This window comes from Aquarana catesbeiana, linkage group LG07 (genome assembly GCF_042186555.1).
Source record: "Aquarana catesbeiana isolate 2022-GZ linkage group LG07, ASM4218655v1, whole genome shotgun sequence".
NCBI classification, from domain to species: Eukaryota; Metazoa; Chordata; class Amphibia; order Anura; family Ranidae; genus Aquarana; species Aquarana catesbeiana.
Window position 1 is genome coordinate 293,723,062 of NC_133330.1, and position 24,350 is coordinate 293,747,411.

At 46.2% G+C, this 24,350-nt stretch overlaps 1 long non-coding RNA gene across 1 annotated transcript in view; it reads right to left on the reverse strand.

Annotated features, from left to right (window-relative positions):
- Window positions 1–3,915: 3,915 nt before the first annotated feature.
- The window catches only part of LOC141102566 (uncharacterized), a 48,410-nt gene continuing 27,975 nt past the window's right edge, over window positions 3,916–24,350 (reverse strand). The window contains exon 4 of the long non-coding RNA XR_012235151.1: window positions 3,916–4,004. This is a non-coding gene — a long non-coding RNA (uncharacterized lncRNA). The remainder of the gene's footprint in view (window positions 4,005–24,350) is intronic.

Here is a 24,350-nt window from a genome sequence, read left to right on the forward strand (position 1 = left end):
AGCATGATGCTGCCACCACCATGCTTCACTGTTGGGACTGTATTGGACAGGTGATGAGCAGTGCCTGGTTTTCTCCACACATACCACTTAGAATTAAGGCCAAAAAGTTCTATCTTGGTCTCATCAGACCAGAGAATCTTATTTTTCACCATCTTGGAGTCCTTCCGGTGTTTTTTAGCAAACTCCATGCGGGCTTTCATGTGTCTTGCACTGAGGAGAGGCTTCTGTCGGGCCACTCTGCCATAAAGCCCTGACTGGTGGAGAGCTGCAGTGATGGCTGACTTTCTACAACTTTCTCCCATCTCCCGTCTGCATCTCTGGAGCTCAGCCACAGTAATCTTTGGGTTCTTCTTTACAGCTCTCACCAAGGCTCTTCTACCCCGATAACTCAGTTTGGCCGGACGGACAGCTCTAGGAAGGGTTCTGGTCGTCCCAAACGTCTTCCATTTAAGGATTATGGAGGCCACTGTGCTCTTAGGAACCTTAAGTGCAGCAGAATTTTTTTTGTAACCTTGGCCAGATCTGTGCCTTGCCACAATTCTGTCTCTGAGCTCTTCAGGCAGTTCCTTTGACCTCATGATTCTCATTTGCTCTGACATGCACTGTGAGCTGTAAGGTCTTATATAGACAGGTGTGTGACTTTCCTAATCAAGTCCAATCAGTATAATCAAACACAGCTGGACTCAAATGAAGGTGTAGAACCTTCTCAAGGATGATCAGAAGAAATGGACAGCATCTAAGTTAAATATATGAGTGTCACAGCAAAGGGTCTGAATACTTAGGACCATGTGATATTTCAGTTTTTCTTTTTTAATAAATCTGCAAAAATGTCAACAATTCTGTGTTTTTCTGTCAATATGGGGTGCTGTGTGTACATTAATGAGGAAAAAAAATGAACTTAAATGATTTTAGCAAATGGCTGCAATATAACAAAGAGTGAAAAATTTAAGGAGTTCTGAAAACTTTCCATCCCCACTGTACCTCCTCTGTGCAGTTGGTTTTGCACAGAGCAGCTTGGATCCTCCTCCTCTCGGGTCCCCCTTCACTGCTCCTAGCCTCTCCCTCCTGTCGAGTGCCCCCACAACCAGCAGCTTGCTATGGAGGCACCCAAGCCGAGTCACAGCTCTGTGTGTCTATTCAGACACGGAGCCCTGGCCCAGCTTCCTCTGTCCTCTGACTAACTTTGATTGACAGCCGTGGGAGCCTATGGCGCCGCTGCTGTGTCTCAGTCAATCAGGAGGAGAGTCCCGGATGGCTAAGACACTTGTGGACATCGCTGGAGAGAGATGGGGCTCAGGTAAGTAATTAGGGGGTTGCTGGGGAGGCTGCTGCACAGTTTTTTTTATCTTAATGCATAGATAAACCTTCTGCCTTTACAACTCCTTTAAGTTTGAGAACTTAGCAGCTGGATCTTTTTGGAAGGGAGAATGATTGTAAAGTCTAGCTTAAAGCCCAACGCCATCTTTTTTAAAAAATCTTACTTGCATAGAGTGTTAAGGGTTAAAATATGTTTCTGGTTTTAAATGTTGTCCATGTTGGGAATATTTTCTCTCATCTCCTGTTAAGATAGGAAAAAAAGTTTTTTATTTATACATTTTTTTGGAGCAGGTATCTATATCTGATAGGTACACACTCCATATCAGCGCAGATTGCCTAAGCAATCTTAGCAGACGTTCAGCTTCCCCTCATGCCCGCAACCTCCTGGGACATGGGACACAGTAAAACCAGACAGAGGTTCTAATACTAGTACATTATTGGAAGGAAGTTCATACTAATCATCGTTAGGTGTTAATTATCCTTTGTGTTCATAAATTTATGTTTTTTCAGGAGCTCTCTTTTATTAACTGTAAATTGTGTCTGAACATTTAAAAGCCTTTTATTACAAACGCATGTTAGATGCTTTGCATTTGTTTTTGAGAAAATCCAGCCATGTAATCAGGTCAAATGGCTGTGAGGCAAATGTTTTTGTTGGCATCATAGCGAAACAACGAATTTCATATGAGGAACAAAAGTTGTAGACTTCTCTCGGGACAGTGAGCTGGCAGTGAAGGGCACATTTCAGTTTTTTTTTAATCAATTATGTATTGAAATCACTTTCCCATTCTCTCATGTTTGCATGCAATAGTCCAATATCCTAACTTTTGCATTGTAATGGCCGGATAGCTAACAATTCCACCACCAGAAATAAGTGTTAACCCAATCCTCTTTTGGGGGGCAATGAAGGCAGGATTGAGGGCTGCAATACTTGCATCTGTAACGTCCCGAAAGAAAATGACCCTTACTAAATAAATTATTGGAGGCTTGTCACAAGACAAGGAAGATATACTGGACATAAGATAAAAACAGGACATGTCTGATTTTAATAGAACAGCATGGCTTCAAGTCAAACACTTCTGTGGTCATTGGTTAACCTAATACATCAGGTTCTGGGGAAAAAACGTACTTTTGAAAATTTTTACGTAAATCAGGTTGAATGTAGCAAACTTAAGAGAGATCAGCGACGATCAATAATTGGAAAATTACAGCAGTGCTGGAGCATACCTGATTGGATTCCTTCTGTGCCACACATGGATTTGTTTGCTCTGGATGCAGAGAAGGCTTTCGACAATGTAAATTGGGAATAGTTGTGGAAGGTGCTGAGGCGTATGGACATCGCAGGTACATTTCTAGAATACATTCAGACTACGTACCATACTTGGCCCCTAAGGCCCCGAGATTCAGGTCTGGGTCTCTTTTTACTCCCTTCGAACTACAAAAAGGCAGACACCAAGGCTTCCCCCTGTCGTCACTTAAATTTAACATTTTCATAGAGCCTTTGATAGGATCCTTTATCTCTTCAACTTTATCCCAGAGATTATGTGTAAGCCAAACTGAGATCAAATTAGTTGTATTTTCCGAAGACCTAATTCTAATTCTTTCTGGTTTTACAAATCAAATTACTAGTGTAACCAGCTGGTGAAAAGAGGATGTAGGTGTGGTGCTGTTCTAATTAGGCAATATTTGATTTCCCCTTTGGTGGTTTTCTGCTATCTTTGCACCCTTTGCAAACTCTTGACTATGTTATGGCCTATACCAAACCTATCTTAATACTTATAAATACCTAATACCGTACTTAACCTCTAAAATAACCAGACCACCCGTTTGGAGTAAATTGGCCACACTTGGCCACTTTATTAAACATTTTTTAACCATAACTTTTCTTAGGTAAAAAACACCATATACTATCAGAAACATTTTAAACCATTGTCAGGGATCCCTGGAGGCACCGACCACATATCACCGTATCAGCGTATCCGAACACAGCTGTCAGTCGCGGCCGCTCCGACTCCAACGACATTACTTAAACTTACGCGCTGATACCCATCTCCCAATGGTAGCTAAACCTTAGTTAACTGGCATCAACAAAGGATACCATACCGATAATGGTTCCCACTTCCATCGATTTATTCTTAATTTCCAATGCCTCCAAGGATCCCCAACCGCCACAGACCACAGGTGTGAAACCTCACACCAGTGGGCGCCCCACACAACACATAGCCCGCTGTACCCCATCCTCCAAGCCCAGACTTCACAAGTCAATGCCTACCGCATTAAGGTGGACCCCATCTCCCCTTAGGTACCTGTAAGTCTCCACCTCCAGTTCCCGATGCCGAACCACTAAACCTCCATTGCGTACTATAAATCGACCCACCTCCTTATTCACTTTGATCCGTGTTTTGTTGAGTTTTTCTATAGATCTAGCAAACCGCCAGGACGTACGGCCCACAATGTCTGACTACACCACCATAGTCTGAGGAAAATCAGTATGGATCCTAAGGACATCAAATTTTATACCCTTAATAAGGTGACGCATGGATCTAACCCCCAAATCATTGCCCCCAACATGTAGTACTAACACATCCGGGGTGCGATCATTGGCGACCATTTGGGCGTACATCCGCCTTTTCGAGTCCCCCAAAAAACAAATGAATGTCCCATAATCCATACGAGACCAACACCGGCATCTGAAATAAAAAATTATGTAGCATGTAGAAACAAATAAACAACAAGCCCCCAAACTTATACACAACGAAAAATTACTAACCCAGTTCATCTAAACCAAGTGAGGGCGTATATAAAGTTTAAACCGCTCAGATTCCCACCGCCCTATACGCTTAATGACTGAACTGTCCAAACCCCACCTGGCTGCTTCCGTGGCAGCCCCAATGCGGAAGGAGTGAGAAGCGTAAATGGAAGGATCATGACCTGCCGATAATAAACAACGACGAAAAATGGAAATTAACTGATACCGGGATAACGAAGATCCATCCCGATGAACCAAAAAGGAACCCTCGCTCGCCGGGCTGCAACCCAAGAACTGCCGTATAGCCGCAACTGGGCAGGACGCCCCACCAGGGATAGGATACACATGCACATACTTACCCTTACCCACCCGATCTGTTTTAGACCTGCGAAGAAAGAGAGCTGCAGATGCAGAACCACAGTGAACATCCCCAAACTGAAGTCCCCCATGCGCACGCCTAGAAGGACCAACCAGCTCACCTAACCTAAACGCCCCATAAAAAGCCAGAACAAATGCAACTTTGAACAACACAGCTTCATAATCTGAAGTACACACTTTACTTACCTCCCCCAGCAGCTGCTCCAGTATGGACAAAGTGACCGGGACAAAGTGCTGTCTCTACTTTTTGCCCCTCTCTTGTACCCCTTCAAGGCTTGCCTGACCATAAACTCTCTTGTGGCATCCCCTTCCCCCGTCATTTTAAACCAGAACGCCAACCCCGCCATTTTGCGATCCATAGCTGAGGCTGACACCCCTCGTTCAAAATTCAACCCAATGATGTACAATAAGGCTGTCACTCTTCCTACTCCAACTGTCCACCTGTCCCAGCAACCCACACCATTACCGCCCATGTACTCCCACAAACCGACTTCCTGATCAAATCCGTGATTATTCCAACGGTATTTGCCACAACTCCGGAGGACAGGGATTCCCGTGCTGCTCCGCTGCAGGTGCCACCGCCCGGAATCTGTCCCACTGAAACCGAGACACAGCATCAGCAACAGTGTTAGATGTGCCAGGAATATGCACGGCGTACAGAAAAACATTAAACTGCAAATAACGCAACACCAGGTGCCGCAACAAACACACAACTGGCATTGATTAATGACCTGAACTACCCCCATGTTATCGCAGTGCAATCTTATTTTCTGATTCCGGAAAACCTCCCCCCAAATTTCCACTGCCACGATAACTGGAAATAACTCTAACAAGACCAAATTTCTGAGGAAACCTGCATTACGCCACTCCTCCGGCCACCGCTCAGCACACCACCGCCCCCCCCAGGAAAGCCCCGAAGGCAGATGACCCAGTATAGAATTCCAGGTCGAAATGAATAACCGGGCCCTCCATCCACAACGCCCTACCGTTATAGGAATCCAGGAAGGCATGCCAAATGCGCAGGTCCTCCCTGTGCTCCCGCCTCAGTGTGATATAATGTATCGGGGATGAGACACCTGCCGTCGCCGCAGACAAGCGGCGACAAAACACACGCCCCATGGGCAAAATCCTGCAAGCAAAATTCAGCTTCCCCAACAGCGATTGCAACTGGCACAGCTGAATCTTGCGCTTACCCACCACACATCGAATCTCCGCCTGGAGGACCAGCAGTTTGTCCTCCGGTAATCGGCATTCCATGGCCCGGGAATCAATCACAATACCTAGGAAACTGAGTTCAGTGACTGGACCCACCATTTTATCTGGAGCCAATTGTATTCCAAAACGCGCCGAAATGTGCTGAAGGGTAGCCAGCAAATTCCCGCACACCTTAGATGAAGGAGGGCCGACACACAAAAAATCGTTGAGATAGTGAATGATGGAATTAATTCCCGACACATCGCGTACAACCCATTCCACAAATGAACTGAACATCTCAAACAGTGAGCATGAGATAGAACAGCCCATTGGCAGGCACCGATCGACATAATATTCCTCCTCCCATTGGCATCCCAAAAGGTAAAAACTGTCAGGGTGAACCGGAAGTAACCGAAAAGCCGCCTCAACGTCAGTCTTCGCCATGAGGGCCCCCCGGCCATAGCGCCGAACCCAATTAACCGACACATCGAACGATGTATATGACACCGAGCATGCGTCAGGATCAATGGCGTCATTGACAGACCCCCCTTTGGAAAAAACAAGTGATGAATCAACCTGAATTTACCCGGCTCCTTCTTGGGTACCACCCCCAAGGGAGAAACCACCAGGTCTGCTCTAGGGAGGGATGGAAAAGGGCCGCTCATCTGACCCAACGCCACCTCTTTTGCTAGCTTCATGAATACTACCCCAGGATGTTCAAAAGCCGACCGCAAATTCCTGGCTTCAGGAGGAATATTTTTCAACGCACATGGAATACGAAAACCCTCGGAAAAACCCGACTCCAACAACCGGGCAGCCGCCTGATCTGGATATCTATTTAGAAAGAGACGCGTCTTTTCCACCCTCACCGGAGTCCTCCCTCTTTCCTGAAGAATCCCTAAACTTGCCTTTCCCTCTTTTGAAACATTGGGATAACATGTGCCCGCCCCCACAGCCTGAGCATTCATGCTTGAAACTACAACAGCTTCCATACCTACAGGCCCCCTCATTAAATTGCCAACACACCCCTTTAACTTTTGGGGCCGGCTGTCCTGGGGCATCCGCACCTCCGATCCTGCCTGGAAATAACGTAGAAGCAGGCCGAGCCACAGACATCAGCTTCATCCACAAGCTGATGTCTTTATGGTCCCAGCGTATGGAGGGGCGAACCTCCTTCCTCTGACGAAATTGCTCGTCATATCGGAGCCAAGCCGGACCCCCATACACCCTTTGAGCTTTGCCAATTGCGTCCAAGTAACAAAAAAGTGCAGAGCAGCACTCTGGTTGTTTTTCTCCAATCACATTTGCTAAAATGGAGCCAATTGGCAAAGGATCGTGGAATAAGGCGATGCCTACGCTTTTCTTCTTCATCCTTCTTGGACTCGTCCGGCTTAACCCTGTCTAAATTAAATTTTTCAAGCGGCAGTAAGGAAAAAATCTCCACGTACTCACCTTTCCAGGTTTTTTCCCGCACCTCCGTCTTGAGATGGACCCCCAAAGAACCTTCAAAGCAAACATACACTTCACACTTGGCTGCGTCCACTAAACGTATCGTGTCAACTGCATTACCTGATTCCTTACTCGTCGCAGGCTTGTCAACACTCACTGACCCCTCCTGCACCCCACCCTTTTCTCCCTCCACAGTAGACAACAACTCGCCTGTCCCCGGAACTGGCGGAGCTGTCCCCGCCAAGCTGGGCAACCACCCCTGCACAGGAGAAGAGGCAACTGAAACCCCATCAAAACGTTGAACCAGCGAGCGCAAACCCGACAGGAGAGTTTGTAAATCGGACCCTGCTCCTAATGCTGCAGCCCCTTGGGTTGCTGCCTGAGGGGGTGCGCTTGCCAATACCGGCGGGGGAGGGGATGCACCCTGCCCCCCCGACCCCAAAGCCAATAAACCACCCAAGACCACCTGCAAGGGAGATAGAGTGTTAAGATTGGACTCACCAGGCTGCACAGGAAGGGGTCCCACAGCCGCGCGTCTGGTCTCCACCGCTGCTACCCGAACCGGCCTTTCGTCCTCGGATCTAGACAACTCCCCCTCTGTCCGGGAGAAAGTCACATCCGGTTGGCCCGATGTTTCTGGGATCGTAACAGCTGAGGCCACAGGCACGGGTCTGGAAGTGTTGGTCCCGGCCCCGCACTGCGCCTCGCTCCCGCGCATCCAGCGCTTCTCCTGCTGGGGCCTGCTGCCAAGGCGGATGATGAGGGTACCCGACTAGCTCCGCCCCCCGACCTAAGGGACCGACCATCTTGGATGTTGGACAGGGGGACACCGGTCGCTCGCACCGACTGACTGGTCGCCGCATGGCGACCTCTCCCACGCTGGCCCAACTCCCTAGAAGGGGCCACATTAGGTGAGCTGGCTGTGTGCTCCCGTCTTCCGAGGCGGGCTGGCGGGACCGGCGGAGATACTGCACCTCGGCCACCGCCAGATGAGCTCCACCGGCGTCGGGGATTGCTCCCGGTGCTCGCACCGGCCGCCGGAGTGGATGGTGGAACCGATGCTCCCGGAGGGTCCACCATGGGTGAGCTCCCTAATTGGCGCAAAGCTAGGGGGGAGGAGGGGGGGTGAAAAGCATTCCGGAGGCCTGGACCTCCGAGCGCCATGCCCCAGATGTACCTGCCACCGGTGAATCCTCCTCGGTAATCACCTCGATCTGTCTGTGGAGCCATTCAGGGCTGTGAGAAGCAGCTGCGGCCCTCAGTTGAAGAAGAAATTCCTCCATGCTTACCATGCTGAAGGGAGAGAGACACACGCTGCAGCTGCTTCCTCATCCAGTGGCAAGAGACTGAGCAAAGGCCCTTAGCTCCTCCTACCCCCTCAGGAACACTAAACCTAACCACCCCCCTTTCCTATAGTCTATCCCCTCCCATTCTATTAACCCCTATCCTTGCCGGTTTTCCTCGGCTCCCATGTCATGTCAGCCCTGCATTAAGCCTGCGTCCCACTCCGGGCTTCTCTGAATAACCAAATCAGCCCCATAACCCCTAGGATTTTTATTACCTATAGCAGAAAATTTGCCATTAGTCTAAGCATTGTATTTCATTGCAAGAAATGCTTTTTTGAATATCCTCTTGGTATGGTCCCTTTCCCTTACACTGTCTCTATAATACATGCTCTGGCACACTGCAAAAGGTGCAAAGATAGCAGAATACCACCAAAGGGGAAATTATATATTGCCTAATTAGAACAGCGTCACACCTACATCCTCTTTTCACCAACTTCAGTATACTTCACTTAGGTGATAGTATTTCTGTAGGGGCAGCAGTTCACTCTTCTGGGAGGGGGGATGGGGAAGAGGATTTGTGCTATAAAAGTAATATAGTAGAGGGGAAATATTTTTTTTGGGAGGAGGGGGATTTGTGCTAGTAGGGATGATTGTGGGGGATATGTGCTATGATGGGGGATTGGGGGAGGGGGATTTGTGCTGGAAGGGGACGATTTGTGCTTGGAGGGGAAATTTAAGGGGCAGAGGATTTGTGCTAGGAGGGGAAAAATTTTTTTTGGGGGGCAGGGGTTTGGGCTAGGGACATATAGGGACAGAGAGGATTTGAGCTGGGTAGGATGAGGGGGGGCAAAGATTTGTGCTGGGAGGAGGGATTTCAGCAGGTTGCGAATGTGGAATGGGAGGAGGGGGAATTTAGGTTTGGGGGGGTGAGCATGTGGATTAGTTCTTAATTTTTTTGTGGGGCGAGGGGATTTTTTCCTGAAACATAATGCTCATACATCTTGGGTACCATTGGTACCACATCATCCGTGGGAGGACAGAAAGAAAGGCCCCCCCCCGCCCAACAGCAAGGTCATCGCTTCACCCTGCTACATTGAAAGACTGGGTGAGAGGGTTCCTTACCCATACCACGCCACCACGTTATAAGCTTGTTGTTGCCCGTTACTTAAGCTCAGGATTTTCCACAGTACAGACCGCCACACAGAGACACAGACTCCAAAGCCCATTCAGTGCTGCGGCCTATATCCATTAACTGCTCATTGATGCACTGCAACCAGGATATCACTGTTAACGCTTTCTGCGTCCCCGATTGGCAGGAATTCTGTATGCATTCCACTTCAGGCCTATTCTACTCAAGGAAGGAACAAGTTTCACAAGCCCAGTTCTGCACTTAAAGGGACACACTTCTGCTAAATTCTGCTTCCACCCCTTCCCAGCTTATATTGATTGTAAACGATCACCTTTTAAAGCAACACATTAAGTTTAAAATAGAAATGAAAGACAAAACATTTTGTATAGATATAAAAATACATTATAAATACTTTTTTTTTCCCTTTTTTATAAGTGACCACATTCCCTCTGTTCTCAGCTTCATAAGAGCTGGGGGAGGGGAAGCAGCAGCACACTGAGATCCCAGTGAATGGCTGTGCAGGGGGGAGTGTCAGGACAAGTCTGATCATTGGAGGAGAGCAAACTGAGTTCCCAGCATAGCTAGAGAACTGACCACGGCATGTTCTCCTGCTTAGTGTGATCAGTTTTTAATAGGAAAGCAGAGAGACTGGCAGGGATTTCACATGAAGAAAGCAATACAAAGAAAACAGAATACTTTCTTATACAATCGTATTTATTGGCGTATAACACGCACTTTTTTCCCCTTAAAATCAGGGGGAAATCGTGGCTGCGTGTTATACTCCGATCCCCCGCTGTCTGTGGGCAAGAGGAGCACCGCCGACATTGAACGAGCTGAGTGTACTGTGTACTTGGCTCCGCTCGCAGTCACGCCCAGTCCCGCCTCCTATGTCCCGCCATTGGACCGGTGTTGTGTCCATCATAGGAGTTGGGCCAATGGGCGGGACGGGGGCGTGACTGCGAGCAGAGCCGAGTAGCTGAGTACACAATACACTCGGCTCGGCTCGCTCTGTGTCAGCGGCGAGAGGAGCCGAATATCTCGGTGGCAGCAAATTTAAAAACCAAACATGCTGCAAGGCTGCAGTTGGACACTGCAAGGCTGCGGATGGTCGCTGTGCAAGGCTGCATTGATGGGCATTTAAAATGTACGTTTTTTACCTTAAACTTCCCTCCTAAAAGTTTTTTTCCTTAAACTTCCCTCTTAAACTTGGGGTGCGTGTTATACACCGATAAATAGGGTACATGGTACAGCAGGCACATATCAGAAATATGGAATGTTGGGGTAACAAACAATCATCTGATGTCCTTAAGGTGACTTCCCAGGTTTGTCAACATATATTAAAGGGGAACATTGCTTGCTATTTCACCATCTCTGGGGGAAATGCCATTTCTTACCCCAAGAAATGACACCTCTGTTGTGCACGAACGTAAGGGTCCAATCGCCGGCAGAAGTGTTTTTCCCATGTTTTGTGATTGGTTCTTTATGACACATATTCTCACCAAGATTTTCAGTGAGTTAAGGAGGCTATAAACCTCTCAGTGGAAGTTGTACCTATAGGTAAGACTAGAATAAGGCTTACCTATAGTTACTATAAATATCTCCTAAACGTGCGCCGCTTAGGAGATATTTACTGTGTTTTGCACTGATGATGCCCCCATCCCGTTTCTTCATGAGCGAGTGCAGTGAATGGCGGCTTCCGCGCGCATAAGCGGGAGTAACATCACGCAGCTCCAGCCAGTCACAGAGCCGGAGTCTGCGGCCCCGGAAGGAAGACACAGACACGGAGCTGACAGGTAGGGAGGAGAGGGTGACGGGGAGGGAGGAGAGCAGAAAGGACAGCTGCGAATGAGAGAGGGACGTACACTGACCACGGTGGTCAGGGCTCAGCAGCCCTGATTTTCGTGGTCAGTGCAGAGAGGGGGATACAGAAAGTAGCAAGATCAGGCAGGTTTTTTTTGCAGTTTAGAGGGGGAAAAATTACACACAAGCAATGTGCTATTTAATCTGCTTTAAGGGACCAGGAACGCTATTTTTTTTTTTTTTTGAGTTAACAAACACTTTAAAGCTCAGACAGATACTACATGATGATCTGGAGAGGAAAAAAAAATAGAATTGCTCTAGCCAGACTGCTGTTAGCTGTGTGGCATGCAGGACAGAGCCAACCTGACCAACATTCAAATGTATAATTTTTCTAGTTTACAGTATTTCAACATGCTAGATCCGCTGCTAGATCAGCAACCCAGCATACTGCACCAACACAATGAACAAACAAAAAGGGAGCCAATTTTAAATATAAGGTACAAGATAGTACCGCTATATACTCATCCACTCACTCCTAATAGGAGTGGGGCTCAGGGGCAAGGCCAGCATATAAAAAGAACAGAACTGTACCAAAGTAGAGGATACGTTTCAAAAGTATCACACAATAGAGCCACAAGGAAATAGTATCAGGAGTACGGGATGTGGAGCTTTAGTGATTGGCAGTAAGACGATCCGAGCCGTGCGGAGTTGCTCCCCACACACACTGGGCGACTCGGTTCTGAGTCTGGAGTGCTGTGTGCTGCCACGAGGAGAGACGGCGGGAGTCTGGATCAGTGACACTGGTATCCAGGGGCGGACTGATAACTAATGGGGCCCCCGGGCAATAGGAGATTATGGGGCCCCCAGGCAATCAGAGATTATGGGGCCACACAGTATACACACACACAGTACGCAATCACACAGTATACACATACATGTACACACAGTATACACAGACAGATGTAAAAAAAAAAAAACACAGATTTATACATACTGTCCCTTGTTTTATTGAGGCTGGCAACCTTGATGGGGCCCCCTAGTAGCCCAGGGCCCTCGGGCAGTGCCCGGGTGGCTCAATGGTCAGTCCGCCCCTGCTGGTATCAACTTTACACTGCCACTATGGAATTAGTCGTCATCAAGATATGTAACTATACATTGAACAAGCACGTTTGACTGTTTTTTTTCCCTCTCTATGGCTAATTGTGCAGTTGATGGGAGATTCACATTATCTGTCCATGCCTTACTTGTGGTTACCTGACACGCATTCTGAGCTACTACACATGATTGTAGTTTGGGTCTGTGACACCAGCACTATTTTTCATGCCCTTCCTGTACAGCTCCACACATATTTATGTGCCCTTTTCCAGCCATGGATTGTAGTCCTCTGGATTTCTGAGTTATTGCAGCATCTGCCTGTTCTTCTAATACCAGACTTGCCGGACTATCCTAGATTCGGTGTTGCCATAATACACAATTGAATACCGTATTCATTTTCATATATTATATGTTTGTGGATGCATGGATGGTGTCTAGACACTTATTTTTACAGACAACATTGTCTTTTAGATCAGGGGTCGTCAACTCCCGGGCCGTGGCCCACTACCGGGCCGTAGCGTCTTTGGAGCCGGGCCGCGGCAGGCGGCATGACATTTTGAGTCACCGTGAGGGAAGTGGGCTGGTGATCAGAGATGACATCTCTCTCTTCCCACCTAGCATCACCGCTCTTCCGCCCTCACAGCGTGAGGAATGTCGGCGGTGTGGCGGGGAGCAGAGAGATGACATCATCTCTCCCTGCCCGCCTAGCATTACCGCTCTTCTGCCCTCACAGCATACAGAATGTCGGAGGTGTGGCAGGGAGCAGAGAAATGACATCATCTCTCACCGCCCGCCCCGCATCTCTGCTCTCCTGCCCCCACTCAAGAATGATCACTGAACCAGTGTCACCAATGCAGTGAAAATCCTCATCTGGTGGCACTGGCAGGTGATGTGGCAAGTGGCATTCCTCATCTGGTGGCCCTGGCAGGTGATGTGGCAAGTAGCATTCCTCATCTGGTGGCACAGGCAGGTGACATGGCAAGTGGCATTCCTCATTTGGTGGCAGGCAGCGTGGCAAGTGGCATTCATCATCTGGTGGCACAGGCAGGTGACATGGCAAGTGGCATTCCTCATTTGGTGGCAGGCAGCATGGCAAGTGGCATTCCTCATCTGGTGGCACAGGCAGGTGACGTGGCAAGTGACATTCCTCAACTGGTGGCACAGGCAGGTGACGTGGCAAGTGGCATTCCTCAACTGGTGGCAGGCAAGCATGGCAAGTGGCATTCCTCATTTGGTGGCAAGTGGCATTCCTCAACAGGTGGCAGGCAAGCGTGGCAAGTGGCATTTCTCATCTGGTGGCAGGCAGCGCGGCAAGTGGCATTCTTCATTTGGTGGCAGGCAGTGTGGCAAGTGGCATTCCTCATCTGGTGGCACAGGCAGGTGACGTGGCAAGTGGCATTCCTCAACTGGTGGCACAGGTAGGTGACGTGGCAAGTGGCATTCCTCAACTGGTGGCAGGCAAGCATGGCAACGGGCATTCCTCATCTGGTGGCAGGTGACGTGGAAGGTGACACACTCAGGGCTCCAACTGATTCTGCATTATGGTGAGTTGAGCTATTACATTTATATTACAATGTAATATAAGAAAATCATTCATTCTGACACCATATCAACAATGGTGCCGTGATTATTGAAGTACCAACACCAGCTATTGCCCCGATAAATTGCCTCCCTCCCCCGCGCGTGTGCGTACATCCCCCCCCCCCCCCTTTCTAGGCCTTGGCATAATTTTCTTCCACGCAGCCGGTCCCCAGTGCCAAAAAGGTTGGGGACCACTGTTTTAGATGATGGAAGATGGAGGATTTGTATATTTTTTTCTTCTTTAATTATTCACTAATAAACGTTTGTACTTTTTTGATATTTGTTGTAGTATTATTGAGATACTATTTCCCTGTGGCTCTACTGTGTGGTACTTTGAACTGTATCCTCTACTTTCCCAGATAGCAAGTAATTGTGCTGCAAGTTTTAAAATGACTTGCTAAGCTATTGCTAGACTTGCCAGGCTTCACACGTTTGTTACACAATTGCTGCAAGTCCACATTGCATGACTCCAGATCAATTTTCTTTGCAAACATTAAGCAAGTTGCGGTTCAGTTGTTGTGCATTAGTCATCAGGTCACAGGGGTCGCTGTGGCTGAATTTTTATGCTTTAGACTTGCAGAGCTCTTGCTGTAGACTACAATGTTACTCTTGCTAGAGACTTGCCACGCAAATTTGCTAAAAATCGTAAAAGTGTAAAACTAGAACCTGTGCTTCAAGTGCTCCGCAAGTGTACAACTTGCCAGTGAAAATGTGCAGCAAGTTAACAGACTTACAATTCAACACTGCCACACATTTGTGGCAAGTTATCCTTGCCATCTTCGTTGGTACAGTTCTGTACCTTTTATATACTGCACCAACACAGCAGACATAGATAGTATCATGATTGATGAGTATCCATTTTAGGGGTAAACAAAATATTCAGCATCTTTTAGACCAACATGGCAACCTTTTGCCTGCAACTGCACTTTGTGAAGTGCACAGTCTATTTGCCTTTACTAAGACCCCTTTCACACTGGGGCGGTTTGCAGGCGGTATTGCGCTAAAAATACCGCCTGCAAACCGCCCCTAAACAGCCTCCGCTGTTTGTTCAGTGTGAAAGCCCGAGGGCTTTCACACTGAAGCGGTGCGCTGGCAGGACGGTGAAAAAAGTCCTGCAAACCGCTTCTTTGGAGTGGTGAAGGAGCGGTGTATTCACCGCTCCTAAACCGCTCCTGCCCATTGAAATCAATGGGACAGCGCGGCTATACCGCGGCAATACCGGCAATACCGGCAATACCGCGCTGTACGAGTGATTTTAACCCTTTTTCGTCCGCCAGCGGGGGTTAAAACTGCACCGCTAGCGGCCGAATACAGCTGCAAGAACGACAGTACAGCAGCGCTAAAAATAGCGCTGTTGTACCGCCGACGCCCCCACCGCCCCAGTGTGAAAGGGGCCTTAATCAACCCTACTGTAAGTACAGACTGCTTTGAGAGATCTTAGAGATTTTTGGGCAGTTGTCACCCTGTCAGGCATACCACATGCAGGCATCCAGCAAGGATGGTCAGATCATAGTTACATAGTTACATAGTTACATAGTAGGTGGGGTTGGAAAAAGACACAAGTCCATCAAGTCCAACCTATGTGTGTGATTATATGTCAGTATTACATTGTATATCCCTGTATGTTACGGCCGTTCAGGTGCTTATCTAATAGTCTCTTGAAACTATCGATGCTCCCCACTGAAACCACAGCCTGTGGAAGGGAATTCCACATCCTTGCCGCTCTTACAGTAAAGAACCCTCTATGCAGTTTAAGGTTAAACCTCTTTTCTGCTAATTTTAATGAGTGGCCATGTGTCTTATTAAACTCACTTCCGCGGAAATGTTTTATCCCTATTGTGGGGTCACCAGTATGGTATTTGTATATTGAAATCATATCCCCTCTCAAGCGTCTCTTCTCCAGAGAGAATAAGTTCAGTGCTCGTAACCTTTCCTCATAACTAATATCCTCCAGACCATTTATTAGTTTTGTTGCCCTTCTTTGTACTCGCTCCATTTCCAGTACATCCTTCTTGAGGACTGGTGCCCAGAACTGGACAGCATACTCCAGGTGCGGCCGGACCAGAGTCTTGTAGAGTGGGAGAATTATTGTTTTATTCCTTTTTAATGCATGCCAATATTCTGTTTGCTTTGTTAGCAGCAGCTTGGCATTGCATGCCATTGCTGAGCCTATCATCTACTAGGACCCCCAGGTCCTTTTCCATCTTTGATTCCCCCAGAGGTTCTCCCCCCAGTGTATAGATTGTATTCATATTTTTGCCACCCAAATGTATTATTTTACATTTTTGCACATTAAACCTCATTTGCCATGTAGTTGCCCACCCCATTAATTTGTTCAGATCTACTTGCAAGGTTTCCACATCCTGAGGAGAAGTTATTGTCCTGCTTAGCTTAGTATCGTCCACAAAGACAGAGATTGAGCTGTTCACCCCATTATCCAGGTCGTTTATGAATAAATTAAACAAGATTGGTCCCAGGACAGAACCCCGGGGGACCCCAGTTTCCACCCCTGACCAATCCGAGTACTCCCCATTTATCACTACCCTCTGAACTCGCCCTTGTAGCCAGTTTTCAATCCATGTACTCACCCTATGGTACATGCCAACTGACCTTACTTTGTACAGTAAGCGTTTGTACTGTACCTTAAGGACTCAGGAACTAGACTGAATAAGGTTAAAATAAGTTTATTAAGACAAATGACAGACTAACAACACCAACCTCAGTAAACTATATAACTATGTGTAGCAGGTGCCCTGCATATTCCTGTGGCCTGGCCAAGCTGACCAAGGTTCTTCTGTGAGTAGGAAAAGTGCCTGTCGGCGTCTGAGAGGGATTTTTTTCTCTTCACTGACTCCTACAGAACTGCTCACTCTGCATCCTCCCCTGTGTTCCTATTGGCAGGAGGAGAGGGAGCCAATCAGAGTGAAGGCAATTACAGGAACCAATGAAGAGGACTTTGACAGCAGCAACTGCAAAGGATTATGGAACATATAGTCCCCATCTAAAACGACCCTATAGCTATGGCCCCTATGGACACAGAACTACAAGAGTCAGCCTGCTCTGGGGAGAGAGAAACAAAAGACTCCATTTTGATTTCCTGAGGAAATTCAGTTACCATGAGGCAGGAGAACAGACTGGATTTAAGGGAGAGGTGCTGCCTCCCAGGTCAGTCCACCGCATTGTTCCAGATAACCACAGCCGGTCGGGACATCTAGCCTGAGAGGGAGAGATTCCAGGTGCACATCCAAGCACACCTGCACCAACAGTGTGAAACATTCCAGTGTGGGGTGACCAGTCAGGTCACCAGAAAAGCCTGCGTGTTCCAGGATGTTCGTTGGTCCTTGATCACAGGATTGGTGAGAAGGCCACTTGCCCATTTGCAGCAAACAAGGATACGGCACACACACAGAGTTACTTCACTTTGCCCATCCAGCTTTATAAACACTGTATACAGACATCATTGCTCTTAGTCACCTTGCTGACACCTGTAGTGCCGCAGGACACCAGGCCATCCAGATACAGAGACACTGTATACAGACACCATTGTCCTTATTCACCTTGCTCAGGAAGATCCTGCATTCTCAGGAGTCTATGTGCACCAACGAAAGTGGCTAGCTGAAGAACCAAGGCCTCATCCTTTTTTCCAAGGAACTGAATTTACTAGTACCCATGCACACACATGTCCAGGGCTCTGTATATGTAGTGGGTGTGCGGGATAGTCTGCCTTGGGAACTGATCTATTAATTGTTGATTTGAGTACAGTGTCTGAAGTTGGGCCTGTGGTGTCAGGGCACAGGAGAGAGAGGTCTGACATACAAGAAGGCCATTCCTCTGCTCTCCTACTGCCTGGACTCATAGAGCCACGATAAGTAGAGGTAACCAATCCAATATAAGTTGCCATATTGTGATTTATTGTTATTAGAGTGTTTGCCTCTGCTCTTGGGGTTATTCGCAGTTGTGGAATCCCCTGAAAGCAGCTTGATATTACATATTGAATTATACGGTTCTTGATATCAGTTATTGTTCTTCGGTTAATTCATCTGAAAAGTATACTGTTACTGTCTGTTACCCTTTTTCACAGAAACCTTACAGTAAAGACAATTTTGTGTTTTATCATAACGTGTGTGTTTTCCATTGGTCCTCGCACTATTGCCCGGTATGCTAGAGGGATGGAGACTGTTCTTGGGGTTGAGAAGAATGGGTGTAGACCGCGCTGGATTGACTCTATTAGTCAGTGTTGTAGATTGGTAGGGTGTGGGCAGAGGAAAATAATTTGTTTCCAGAAGTCTGTGCCCAGTTTGGAAAAGGGTGGTGATGAGCCCTGTTATGGGCTTGGGCTGCTACCTCGGTGTATGTCCTTACGGTTGACTCCGCATGTATTGTAGAAGAAATTAGTATAAAGGAGCACCAGTGATCAAAAAGGTAATTAATTTGTATTTTATTTGAAGTTTCAGCAATAATAAGAGACCAATGTGTTTCGGGGACTAGAAACCCCCCTCCTTCATCAGGGCTACTAGTGAAAATAGTTGTGGAATAATCCTGTTGGAGGCTGCCTTTGGCACATGGATCTGGAAAGTTAGAAGTCCTGAGCTCTGGCTGTGTGTTCAGAGGCAGCAAAACTTTTCACTAGCAGCCCTGATGACGGGGGAGTTTCTAGTCCCCGAAACGAGTTGGCCTCTTTTTATTGCTGAAACGTCAAATTAAATACAAATTCATTACCTCTCTGATCACTGGGCGCTCCTTTAACTTAATTTCTTCTACAATACACTTGGGGTTGAGAGGCATAGTGTGTAACCAATTATACTCAAGCGGCTCTTCCGGGTTAGCACTACATATGTAAGTGACAAATCAACATGACAGTGCAAAAACCCCAAATAATAATTTAACTATATACAAAATGGAGGGAGCACACGATGAGCAGGACAAGGTCAGGACAGAGACAAGAGACAAGGGGAACAGGCAGCCAGGTACTGGGAGTAGGAAGCAGGAAGCAGGGTTTAGGGTCAGGTCCAGGTACAGGAACGAGGATTGGGAACAAGGATCAGGCTCAGGCATGGAAGAATACTGAAGCATTGAGCTCAAGTCAAGGGCGGGCTTATATACCCCGCCAGCAGTCCACATCAGGTGCAGTCTAATTATTTGTACAGTCCACCTGCTGGTAGACATCATTTGGTGGCCACCTGAACTACGCCCTTCGATTCCAGAAACTGTGCCACCAGCAGGTGACCCGAGTAATCACACAGGTCCTGACACACCGCCCTGGTGCTAGAGAGTCAGCTGTGTGTTTGTCTAAAGGGGACATCAGCTGGTTTTACGAAGAGCTCAGTCTGTCTGATTCTGTGTGAAGGGACTCTGCTCTTGTGGCTCTAAAGAAAGGAGTTTGCATTTAACTGTTTCCACTACAAAGCCAAGTCCACAGTTTGCTGCAAGCAAGGACTTCTGCTTCAGCTGTTCAAAAAATGAGTCTATTGTTTTCAAGTTGTACATCATTCTATTTTTGGAGTATCCCACTTATTTTCCCTCAGCCCTATCCAAGTTCTCCAAAAATAAAAACAACAAAAACACCCCTAGACTGGTCATTGAGGAAAAGTGTGACTCAGATCATGTCCCTGGCTATGGGGCAATCCACTACGGAAGGACCTGGGCAAATTTCCAGCGGCTCCTTTGGGAGTAAGCGCCTAATTTTTATTGTTTTTGCCATAGTTTAATTTTTATATTAATGAAGAGCAACAGCTGGGTGGAAAATGTTTAAATGGAGAGTGCAGAAGCTAATTTTTATTTTATATGTTTCATTAAATGCACAAGGCCTATGCGCCTTGTTTGGTTTTCTTTCATGACGGTTAAGCCAATACTGTTACAGCTTCTCATTGTGCTGTCCTGTGACAGGTGGCCCCTCAGACATGATTACACACACTCTGTATTTTTGAGCAGTAGGTTAGCTTTGAGGAAGCTAATAAAATACAATGTAGCATTGTACTGTATGTGAACCTTTGGATGTGAGCGGACTCACAGACAGGGAAGAGAAGAAAAGAAAAGGAAAGAGCATTTTTGACCTCTGCCGGGTTAGCCCCCCCATATCAAAATTTTGGAAAAAATCTTATGCAGTTTGTTAGATCTTTGTTAGATCGACAGAGGTCATTTTTGAGGTTTGTGAGAGCTGTTGTGAGCTGCACACCATTTTTGTCCCTCTAATCATATAACAGGAAATATCCCAGCAACCAATACACACGCTACATTTGGGCCATGTTATTGTACTATGTATACAACTGGTGCTGGTAGATAAAATTATTGCTTCACTGCTTTACCCCACATTCATGCATGCCAATTTGGTTAGTTCTAGCCAATTTTTAGAGTAGATGACCCTTTGAGAATGTAAATAAATGCATAAGTCCCAAATTCACCTCTCAGGTCCTCCTGGTGCTGGTCAAGAAGAGCTCATTCTTCTCAGGAAATGTAGCAACCAACACAGGCCCCACCCCAGGCCACGACCCTTTTTACACGTTTCACCCCAACTGGGCTTCTTTGAGGTCAACAAATAAGCCTGATCAAGGTGAACTGTGTCAGAGGGGCATGATCTAAGGTAGGGACTTGGAAGCCAGCCACACTGATTAAACTGAACAGTATGACTTTTATAGAGTGTGGTTTGGCTTTTCAATTTTGCTATGTAAATAAATGCATGTTTGATCTCCTTTTTAAGTTTTGAATATATTGTGTGCTCTTGCTACAGTTACTTTTTGGGAGCTTCCAATCAAAAAGCAGCCATGTGAGTCAAGTTAGTAGTTTCTGATCTTTAAAAAAAAAAAAGTACAGAATGCAAATTGTTGTGACCTGAAAGTGCTGAGGACTAAGGTTCAGTGTCAGAGGAGAAGACAGGGGTCTCCAGTCTTCATATGTAGCACGCAATTGGGAAACATCAGTGGTCTCTATAAAGTGGACCTTCTACCAGCTGTGTACAATGGCACTGTCAGCCTCATCGTGACAGTAGTCCATTCAAGTGTAAAATAATATAATATACACTTAAAGGCAGTGGTGGCTGTATTTTTTTTTTTTTGGGGGGGGGTCGCAAACACCCCCCCACCCCCGTCGGCAGGAACCCCCCGGACAGTGGGGACATCAAAGCCCCACAATTACTCCATCTAGGAAGCGGGTGGGCAGCATGTCCGACGGACGACAACTTCCCTCCTTCCTCCTGTGGATCACGGCAGCTTCTGCTGTGCACCTCCCTCCTCTACCTCCTAGGCAGCCAATTGGATCGCCTGTCCTTCAGTCAATCAGGAAACAGGTATCTGACCCACAATTCCTGATTGGTGGAGAGGCAATTCAGTGTTAGAATAGTGAATATTAATTCGCTATTCTACCACACCTGGGGGGGCTCCGAGCACAATACTCTGCGTCTGGAGCCCACCCTATTTTGAAGCTTATTGGAGCCTCTGGCTTTAATCAGATGCTTAAAAAAAACCCTGCCGCTGTAATTCATGCGCCTGGCATCCTGAAAGGGGCCAGACGCACAATTAGGGAGTGGCGGCAGGGATGGAAAGGGAGGGCGGCACCCATGCACCCTTAATGGACGGGCCACCCCTGCTTATAGGGTTTTTGGGGGGTTTTTTTGTTCTTGTTTTTACCAAAGACATGTAGCAGAATACATTTTTGACCTAGATTTTTAAAGAAATTTGACTTTTTTACTGGATATGTTTAATGACAGGAAGTGTTTTTTTTCTCAAAATTTTCATTCTTTTTTTGTTTACATAATAAAAATAAAGAAAACCCAGTGGTAATCAAATACCACCAAAAGAAAGCTCTATTTGTGTGAAAACAAAATTATATAAATGACTGTGCAATTGCCAGGTAAAGTAGCACTTTGCTGGATAGCAAAAAATGCCTTGGTCATGAAAGGGGTAAAACCTTCTGGAAGTCAAGTGGTTAAACAAAAATATATAGAAAGTATAGACACATGTGGAAATACACAAATGCACAACTGATACACTCACACATCTGTATATAAGCACCCTATTACACTATATTGGTGAATCTAGAGAAACCTTCTCATGGTGGGCTCCCCAGTTCCTTATCCAACTCCCAGTTCACCCCCTTTTCCTCTGGCCAATATAAAGCAAGACAAGAACCAATAGCTTGAATGGCTGCATTGTCTCAAGAAATCACTAAACCAAAAATACCAACACTCAAAAAACAAATACTATCTACCCACAACCTTTCAAAAATAAATGCTGGATTTGCACTTTTTCTATTGTAACAAAGACAGATAACGAAACAGTAATTTCGCACTACAGTGGTTTTTGAAGCTGTATGGTGGGCGGTATGACCTTTAAAGGATAAGTACACTTGTAGTAAGTAAAGCTCCATGTCCTGCACCCTAGCCCTCCTCTGCAAAATGATGATAAAACTTTCAGACCCCAGGTGAGACTTAAAGCAGAACTGAAGTCTAAAGAAGAAAAATTGTGAATAGGTAGGCTGTTTATTGCAGACGAAACACACAAAATAAATGCATCTGCCTGCAATCTTTAGTAGAATGTAAACTGTGCTGCGCAGGCATTGGACTGTTGGAAAAGAGGTAAAAATTTTTTACTTAGTTCCACTTTAACGGCTTTCTGAACACTGTGACCACCTCCCTAGAGACCTGCAGGGAAACAGCACAATATTATACTCTGTAGCATGCCTGTCTCTCTGTTTGGCTTGATAGATCCAGTATAGTTAATACTACTAATGATGGTTATATCATTATTTGTAAAAATATAGGTATGCCTATAAAAATATAATGTCACCACCAATATAACATATTATTATTACAGGATTTATATAGCGCCAACAGTTTGCACATTGCTTTACAAGATAAAAGGAGACAGTACAGTTACAATACCATTCAAGACAGGAGGGTCCTGCTCATAAGAGCTTACAATCTAACAATATATATCTATGGGGTTGATTAACTAAATGCAAATAGACTGTGAACGTTGCAAAGAGCAGTTGCTTTGGAGCTGAGTGAATGAGCAAAAGCTCTGCTGACTTCCATCATCCAATCACGTGCAAGTAAAAATGCTGTTTTTTTTTTTTCTTGCACATCATTGGGTATTCTTTGGAAAGGGAATCTTTACCTCATTTACTAAGCTCTGAAGCAACTGCACTTGAAAAGAGCATAGTCTATTTGCCTTTAGTATATCAACCCCTATATCTTTTTTAGAGACTATTTGTGTATGGTACAAACTCATTTCAAACAATCCAGGATATGAGCAGACAGACAAACATGTTATCAGGCATAGATTGAATGTCCAGCCTTCTACTTAACCACTTGCTTACAGGGCACTTAAACCCCCCTCCTATCCAGACCAATTTTCAGCTTTCAGCACTGACGCACTTTGAATGACAATTGCGCAGTCATACAACACTGTACCCAAATGAAATTGTTATCGTTTTTTTCACACAAATAGAGCTTTCTTTTGGTGGTATTTGATCACCTCTGCAGTTTTTATTTTTTGTTAAAAAAATGTAAAAAGACCGAATTAAAAAAAAAAAAAAAATTTTATATATATTTTTTGTTATAAAAATTTTAAAACAGGTAATTTTTCTCCTTCATTGATGTACGCTAATGAGGCGGCACTGTTGGGCACCAATAGGTGGCAGTGATGGGCACTGATGGGTGGTAATAATGGCACTGATCGGTTACACTGATAGGCAGCACTGCTAGGTGGCACTGATTGGCACCACTGGTGGGCATTGATAGGTAGCACTTGTGGGCATTGGTAGGTGGCACTTGTGGGTATTGATAGGTGGCACTCATGGGCATTGATAGGTGGCACTGGTGGGCACTGTGGGCACTGTCAGGTGGCAATGGCAGGTGGCACAGATGAGGCATAATTGCCTCTTCCTCTTCGGGACCGATGTCCCTTGCAGTTAAGCCAGTGATTGGCTTTTTTTTCTCCTCACGCTGTCTGAAATGAAGACAGACACAGTTTTTTGTTTTATCCAGCTGTATTTACTTGGGGTGCACCGAATGGAAATTTTGGTACCAAAACCAAAAATGCAGGCTGCACTTTGCCGAAAACCAAAACCGAAAATGACAGTTTATAAAAAATTGATATTATGAGACATTTGCGCCTTAGTGGTATGTGGCAATATGAGCCGCTGCTGTCCAGTACTGTTCCCACTTTGGGACAAGATATATTGAAATAAAAAATAGACGGCACCTGCTCCACCTTAATGCTGCTTATCAATGTGACTATGCCCGTACAGGCAGTCCCCGAGTTACGAACGGGTTAGGGACTGCCTGTTTGTCCTGAAGTTGGATTTGTTCATAAGTCTGAAGTGCATGCGCAGAACGGCAGAGATGTTGTTTTCCGATGTTTTGTGATGTTTTTCAATG